The following is an 8673-nucleotide window of genomic DNA, read 5'->3' as shown; positions in this document are numbered from 1 at the left end:
AACTACATGACTGGGTCGTTTGGACTAAATTTAGTTAGAAGTTCATTTTTTTTGTGACTTTGAAATCCCTCATTACCTAAATGCAAATTGTTTGAGACTCTTGTTTTATTCTTCTATATGTAGGATTCTTTGCCGCTATCCAAGAACCGATCCTCTGCAAACTCGAATGACGTGGATTGTCAACCGATTTTAGGTGATACAATATAAATTTTTACTACAAAAGAGGTATGATGGAGTAGGCATTTATTTCATTTTTTTAATTTTTTTTTCCTAAATGTAATTTTATTAGTGTATTAATAATAGTTGTTGTTTTTTATGTGTTTAGGTCTTTCATACACGTAGCGAGACAATCGGTTGGGCAACCGCTAGAGAAAAACAAGTTAATGTTGTTGTGGTCATTGAAAAGTCGGAGTGTGCCAAGGGAAACCGAGTAGCAAGATTGAATTTGGCTTGCGAGTGCTCGGGTGTGTATCGGTCACACAAGAAGGAAGGCGAAGGGAAGGCTAATAAGAGAAGGCCGGGAACCAAGAAATTGGGATGTCCATTTAAGTTAAAAGGTGTTTTCCAATGCGGCACTGTCGATAGTTGGAAAATAGAAGTTAGAAATGGTATTCACAACCATGTATTGGCGAAGACCCTTGAAGGACATGCATTTGCTACTCGTCTGACCGTTCCAGAGTTCGAGTACTTGTCAGACACTACACCAAATAGGCCAAAGAACAACACCCGCATGAGGCGATAAATGACGGTTAATAGCTGTTGTAATAGAACAACGGCCAGTGGCTGTAGTTGTGTAACTCAAAGGCCGTGGTAGTATGTATCTAAGAAATTGGGCCCATTCGCGCTTAAGACTTAAGTGAAATATTGAGTGGTCACGCTTGATTTTTCGAGGTCATCCGAAAATTATGGTGAAAACTTCTCAAAATTTCAGTTATCTCTCTTCACCTCGCATCAAGAGCTAGGGTTTTAAGTTCTCTCTCTTCTCCTTCAACATCAAGAACTAGGATTTCGGGTAAGTAATTTCTCGTTCTCTTTGTCTGAAGAACTTAGGTTTCATGTAATTTCTCGTTATCCTCTTTTTTTATGCTTTCAGTTCTTCACTTAGGTTCTGGCTCTGGTGGATTTCTCTTTATAATAGTGCGTCCAATTAACAGTTAATTTTCGTCTTATTATTTTATTAATGGCTGTTATTAGTCAAAGAATTAATTTTTGTTGTTGTTATGTTTTACTCCGTTGCATTTTTTTTTCTCAAAACGGTTGAATTTTTCCTAAAAGCTGATAAATTTGATGTTAGGTTCATTGTTAATTGCATTAGAAGTTTCACAAACAAATTTTTTAGCTTGGTCATAAAGCCACATTAGTGTGTTTTAGCTTGAAAAATATTTTGCACCACAAAATTCTATATAATAGATTTTGATTTCACGTGTTTTATTGTTGTTGGGTTGTATATACATGATTAGTATATTTAGTTTTATTTATCAGCTGAAGGCTATTTGGTGGCTTGTTTTTTGTTCACTGGATTTTTGTTGGATCAGTTTGTGTGATGTTTGTGGCTTGAATTTCACTGTTATTTATCTATTCCTATGAAGTCTATTGCAAATGATAAGTCTTATATTGGCTCAATTGGTAGCTCAGTTTCACTTCTGTTGTGTATTAATTCACTTTAGCATGCTATTGAATGACATGCTATCCATATTAATTAACTTTAGACCTCCTCACTATGAAGTTAAGTAGACCACAACTAGATTTAATCATCTTGGATCAGTATGTAATTTTGTTGGGACTGATTATGAGTATAGAAATTTAGAAAAACCTTAAGTGTTTGTGTTGATATAGGTTATAGCTATTACCACCTGGTTGTGCACTTGTGCATTATTCGATGAATATGTCATGTAAGTTAAAATATTTAATTTTATTGCTATTAGTAAGACTTATTATATGTCAGTTTGTACAGGTTCATACAAGCGCATTATACAAGTCCGTTGAAGAAGAACCACACGCGACAAGTAGGTGAGGATCAGCTGGGGTAGCAGAAATACTGGTAAGTGTGGGGCATTTATTTATGTGAATCTTTGAATATTAATGCATGGACTCATGCTTTTTTTTGTAGTTAGGTAATGCATAGACTTAGTGTATGCATATGGTGAAATTATTTATAGATTCTATTGGTCTTGTATATTGAAGTTGTGATGGTTTTGAACTCTCTTGTAGATGTTTGTTTTGTTAAGACTTCATGTGCCATTGATATTGAGGGACATGTAAAGTCTTGAATTCTGGTTAAGAGTAATTTGGTAAATTACGCTCGAAACCGGACACATACGGTAATTAGCAAGTCGGGTTAACGTTTTAACCTTACGTAACTTAAATAAACTTAACACCGACTTAGAAGCTAAGTTAGTTGAGCAACTCACTGATGGAAATTTTAATTTACATATCGTTGGTTCCTTAGAATTAATAATTGTCGCATAGCAAAATAAATATACGACGGCCAATTTCTTAGAAAATTCCTTTTTTTGTATCTCTTCTATAATCAATTGCCAATGTTTGATTAATTGCCAAAGTGAAAGTTTTGATTAATTTTTGGTGTTAGTTCGTCACTTTGATTCTAGTTCTGGTGGATTTCTTTATGCCCTATTTTAAAGCCTCTCTCTTGACAGTCATCCAATTAGAAGGTAATCTCCGTCTTTTTTTTTTTTTTTTTTATTAATGGCGAATTTATTTTTTTGGTTATGGTGTATTTATCCAAAGCAAGGTTAATAAAAACCCTTTACAATGCTTTGTTTTTGTCGGGTTAGTCTAGTGTGCCAAATCTATGAATAGTGATACGACTTTGTGTTTTTTTTTACATAGGTTGCTAATGATCCTCCTAACCCTTCCTACCGAACTAATCAATATATACGTGGACACAATGCAACTCACACTAGGAAGAATGGACTGGTGGTTTCAGATGAAGTTAGACAGAAATTTGTATGAATTATATATTTACTTTCTTAAGGTCAAGGGAATTAATCTTATTGATTATGGTTTTGTTCTTATTTTAGTATTTTACAGGATAAAAATCCATGAAATTTTTGCTCGTGACCCGTGTATCAAATATAAAGACTTGGATCTTGACCCTATTTCAGAGGTGTGTTTTTCATTTCTTGTGTAATTTTATGAGTTCATTTTTACAGTTTGCTAAAAATATAATGGGGATAAAATTGTGTTAGGTTTTTGGAGTTGATGGAAAAGGTCGTGACAAAACTTGCGTATATAGTGGCGTCTCCAAGACCATGTACTCTTATGGATGCAGTCACAAGTGAACGCATTGCTCACTATGCAAGAAATTAGTCGAGGGACTCGGAGTTGATCACAAACACACAATCAATCTTTACCAACTCCACATCTGATCAGGTATCTTAAGTTTTTAATATTGGCTATGGGGTGACATCTACAAGCTAGTTGCAGTATGCTTATATATTGAAGTACTTATGGTTTAATGCATCCTAGATACTTTCTAAGGAAATTACTGAAGTATGCATATGTTATTGGTTTACTGAATTTATGGGGATTCCTTGTTGCATACCTTATTAGGTTACTCTTTGTGACCAGCCTAATGAGGTCCTTGTTGTGTACCTTGGTTAGGTTAATTGGATTTAATTACTTATCTTTGCTGTAGATATTGTATATTATATGGAAAAGGTATTCCTAGATTTGGTTCCCTGTTATAGTGTCCTTATAATATTTGTGGGGTGCATTTTCATTATTTACTTCCTAAAGTGTGACACGGATCACTTCTTGTGCATATTGTCTTGCTAGGTGGGTCACCTTTGTCATGTTTGCATACTATGGTTTAGTGTTGTTATTGAATGTTTATTTATTTTCTAATGAGGGTTGTAACTCGATATTTCCAATAGCCGTTTTGTACTTTGGCCGTAATCTGTTAGCACTTCCTCGCATGGTGCTTGTCTTCTAGTGGATCACTAATACTTCATTGATACTTTTGTTAGCAGTTAACTTGATTAGTTTTAGATAGCTCACAATTTGATATATGTCGTTGTTGGACCATTGAATCTGATTATAAGTGATCCTAATTTTAATATTGCTTTATCAATGAGTGCTTAATGTGATTACAAGCTTAGTACTGTAAGTTTGTGGCTGCAACCGTTGTGTTGGTTCTCTCACACGATTATGAGGTTGCACATGTCTTCTGCTGTTGCAGCTCTGGGAATACCTCCTATGAAATGTGTACGGGATCTTAGTGGACAAGGTTTAAGATTTTCATGTTGAGTTGCTTGATGATGAAGGAATGACGTTTGACGAAGTGGGATCTACAACTTTTGTGGCTCCAGCCCATACTTATTGATGTAGCATGAATACTTTTAAGTTCTCGTAAAGACTTGTTTGTAAAGAAGATTGTTAAATGGGATCAAGATTTTTTGAATTTGCAAGTATGAAAATATATTGTTTCTATTAATTTTATTAATTTTACTGTGTTTCAATTGCTTTTATTCAGTGTATGTTCCATTTTATGTGTATAGACTTTATATGATTGGAATGAATATTAGGTACAAGGTGCAATGCAGCAAAATGGTGTATTCATCACAAATGTTATTGGTGCATAAATGACGGCTATTGGCTGTGGTTTAGTTATAATAAGAACCGGGACAAATTGTAAATTAACATGTGCTGAAGGCCGTTGTTTATTAAACAAGTGTTAAAAGCCGTCATTTTTTTTATATACTTAACAGGTGTCCCATTCCGTCGTTTTTGAAAAACTACAGCGATTATTATTACGGCCCTAACAATAGACAGAAGCACTAGTTTTAGGCATAAAGCGACAGTCATTGACTGTCGTTTATCGACTGTTTTTTTGTAGTGAGAGATGAGTAAGTGTTGAATAAAGCCTAAACAAATTTTGGATTCCATCAAGAATAGGTGATAAAAGATAAAATTGAATAGTCTACCTACGAAATAAAGCGATGAACTCTAAACGCAAGTAAAACTAAACTTATCTTATGATGCTTATTTTTATCAAAGTTTCTACTCTCAATTCTATCGAGATAGAGTGGAGTAACAAATTCATTCCACTCCTAGTGCTCTAGCATGGAATGTTTTCTAGTATAATTAGTCGGTCTTAAGTCTATGAGAGTTTTACGAGGGGGAACTATACTACGATACAATATGAAATTGATTATTTGAATTTAAACTACGAATGCTATGGAAATATGATTGTTTTTTAATCTAGATAAAGGATTAGAGGGGAATTGAATCTACCTCGAATCCAACTTGATAACCTAGCATAGATTCTTGTATCTCGATTCTTAAGTTCTTACGGCAAGAATTTCGAGTTCTAATCCCTGGTGTTCATGGCATTTCTACCAAATACTAACTAGCATGTGAGGTCACCCACCCATTCTCATGGCGAATCACGACCTTCTAGAGTGGAATAGATTCTACAACGCTTCTACACTAAACCATTAAGTTTTCATCAAGGCTTCATCAACCCCTCTAATGGAGGTTTTAGCCTTGAGTCATCAACCCATCATTTCCCATTGAATTATAACTACACATCATATCAAAATTCTAACTTTACTAATCTAAATTAAACAATAATTGAAATCTAATTAATTAACTAAGAATGAAATAAGAACAAGAATTTAAACTAGATCTATAAATGCAAATGATAAAAATCGAAATTGAATAATAATAACTATTTTATTTATCTAATTAAATGACGAACAATCATTCAAGGAATTAAATAAAAACAAGATATGAAACTAATTAAATTAAACTAATTAAATCTAAGGAAAACTAGATCTAGAATTAATTAATGGAGGCTACTAATCTAATCTTTAATCTAGGTCTAACTATCTACCATTAACAAAGAGTGAAGCTTTGGTTTTTATACATTCAGATCCAAAAATCGTGCATGGGCTTGGAGTCATGTTTTGGGCCAGAGAATCAGGCCCAAAACCCAATTCTTTCAGTACAAAAAGGCCTCTTCAGCTGCAGTTTACTTTGACAGACTTTTCGTCCACTTTTTCTCCTCTGATTGGGCTAAGGCTTGGACCATTGGAAAGCTCTTTCCGAGCCGGTCGTTTTAACGTAAGGTAGGCCCAATTCCGAGGTCTGAGTCCAAAGATATGGTCTTCGGAAGTTCTGTTAGCTTTGTGCACTGTTTATGCCCGCGTGGACTTTGACTTTTCATCTTTTGACCGGGCTTTACAGAGGCTTTGTCTTCTTGAATCTTGGCCTTTAATCACAGAACTCCTTAGCAACCGACCTTTGCTCCTTTATCTCGCTAAATTGGCATTTTGCACATAATGGACTTTGAAGACCTGAAATGCATAAAAACACGTAATCAGTATTAACTCTTACTTATTATTCACATAATTGGTCTAAAAGTACGATTGTTAAGGGGTTAAACCTACAGTTTTGGGCTCTTATCGAACCACCCCCAAACAGCATTTTGCTTGTCCTCAAGCAAATATGAGAAATTAGAATAAGTGACCAAAAATAGAGTTCTAACTACTCTCGTTTCGCTGAGTGCGATTGCATTGACCATATGCAACAAGGCCTTAAACCACTAGGAATTCCCTAGTGGACGAGTTATAGCCTCATGAGAGTTTTCCAGTGAAGGTACTCACAAACTTCATCTATACTACAACGACTAAGAAAGAAAACTATTGTTTCCTTATTCATGCTCCAAATTATCTATACATCTCACTAGCTATGAACAAGAATAACCAAGTCAAAAACCTAAGCTAATATATGCATAATAATCAATCATCTACAATAAACATATATACAATTAGTAATACTATGAAATGCAATAGCAGGTCCATTTATGAAACTCGGAATAGCGTCCTTAAGTAGGTTATCACAATAATAGTCAAGATACAACACTCTGATTTTTCCACTCAAGTTTCACTACTCTAGTGCGCAGTGGGCACACTTTACCTTAAAATCTCAATGACACACAAGGAAGTCGGAGTCGATCAAACACATCTGCCACTTACTATCATACTAACCTATTCCTAATTGAGCTAGAGGTCTTTATTAGGTGTTTCGGGGATTAGGAGATGGTTTAAGAAGGAAGGAAATGGATATTCAAAAAGGACAAGTCTGAGATAAAAGAGTCTTCATATTATGTAACTAGAGAAAACCTTGTTATTTACTTTTGCTTCTACACTTTGTTTCCATCCTTAGCCATATTTTTTTCTTTTTCTTTGGCTTTTGAATTTCTGGCTATATCGATCCAAAGGGGGCCTAAATTCTCGCTTAGGATATGCTTTAGTGATCAAGCAAGTGGACGTGTGATTTCTCTATTCGGAATATACTTCTCCCTTGTGTCATTTCTCAAATGTTTCACTCATATAAGGCTTTAGGCTATATTCTCACAGGATTTGTAGAATAAGTACTCTAGCCTAGATTTCAGAAACTTACTGCCAAACAATCATAGATACTCATGTAATATATTTATAGATAGATGCAACGATTATTACCTACATATTAACCTAAGTTTCTAAAAACTATTCTAATGCAAAAGCTACATTGAGACTTCTAGATTATTAAGAGCATAGAGAAAGAAACAATACCAATATTCCTAAGTGTATAGCATAAACTTTTTTTTTTTTTTTTATTTTTATTTTTATTTTTATTAATTTTAAGACAAATAATACGTAATATACAACCTAATATGTGCTTAACATTTACATCGTGTTTCTATACCACCCCAAACAATTTGGGAGAAGGGGGTTCATGAAACAATTCAATAGCACAATTAAATTATGTAACTAACTAATTTTTTATAATTTTTAACATTTTATAAATAAAAGTGCATAATTTACATCCTAAAAGTGTCTAATTTTTGCAAATGTTTCTATCCCACCTCCAAACAATCAACGCTTTGTCCTCAAAGTGTAAAGAGATAAGGAAAGAATTTACCATAGAAACGTGGCAAAAATTGGCAATTGTAATGTAAATATTGTAAAGATGATATGATAATATGAAGCACAATTAAAGCATACGCACTAACTAACACAAACTCTAATTGGAGTAAACATGACAGGCTTAGGGTGGCAAGAAGATTTGAAATGAATACCAAAATCATGCACCCCCAAACAAAATTGGAAAACTCTTTTTAAGTTTGAAATTTTTGTTTGGCCTATACTCTTAAAGTTGGTATTGTACGAAAACTTGGGTCTTTTAAGGTCGATTCGAGACTTGCTAGATTACTATTTTTATAGCTTTAAACTTTTTTACTTTTTATGAATTAGGTTTAATATAAAGGAAAACAATAAGCAGTAAAGACATAATTCACACCATAGAGAACATGACTCAAAAAACCAAGAAAACATGCAAGAGTGGAAAACGTGAATTATGTGAACCGTGGACTTAGGATCCGGTACTTACAACCACACACTCCATAGGGAGGGCCCGGTTACCTGAATGGTGCATTCACCAATATATGGAAATGAAAGGAAATGCACCAAACACAAAAATTGAGTCGTTTATAGTCAGATACTCGAGACTTTATCTAAATATATGTATGAATATGCAGTTTATCATATATCAACAACCGAAATAGTTGTGGATCGTTCCATAAATAAATATCACAGAAAACATATCCAAACACAATCAAGCACCAAGATTTCCTACGACGCAACCTAGTGGAATGAAAGCAAAGTC

At 34.1% G+C, this 8673-nt stretch overlaps 1 long non-coding RNA gene across 2 annotated transcripts; it reads left to right on the top strand.

Moving 5' to 3' along the window:
• Positions 1 to 853: 853 nt before the first annotated feature.
• LOC147475084 (uncharacterized) lies at positions 854 to 3332 on the top strand. 2 transcript variants are annotated; one of them, XR_015208198.1, is made up of 5 exons: positions 854 to 1012; positions 1955 to 2041; positions 2591 to 2672; positions 2851 to 3127; positions 3210 to 3332. It is a non-coding gene; the product is annotated as an uncharacterized LOC147475084 (long non-coding RNA). The 2 variants fall into 2 exon arrangements; XR_015208197.1 differs by lacking the exon at positions 854 to 1012 and having other exon boundaries at positions 1023 to 2041.
• Positions 3333 to 8673: the final 5341 nt, after the last annotated feature.

This window comes from Coptis chinensis, chromosome 9, assembly GCF_015680905.1.
Source record: "Coptis chinensis isolate HL-2020 chromosome 9, ASM1568090v1, whole genome shotgun sequence".
Lineage (NCBI taxonomy): Eukaryota > Viridiplantae > Streptophyta > Magnoliopsida > Ranunculales > Ranunculaceae > Coptis > Coptis chinensis.
The sequence above is the reverse complement of the archived record's forward strand: the minus strand, read 5'-3'. Positions and strand labels throughout refer to the sequence as shown.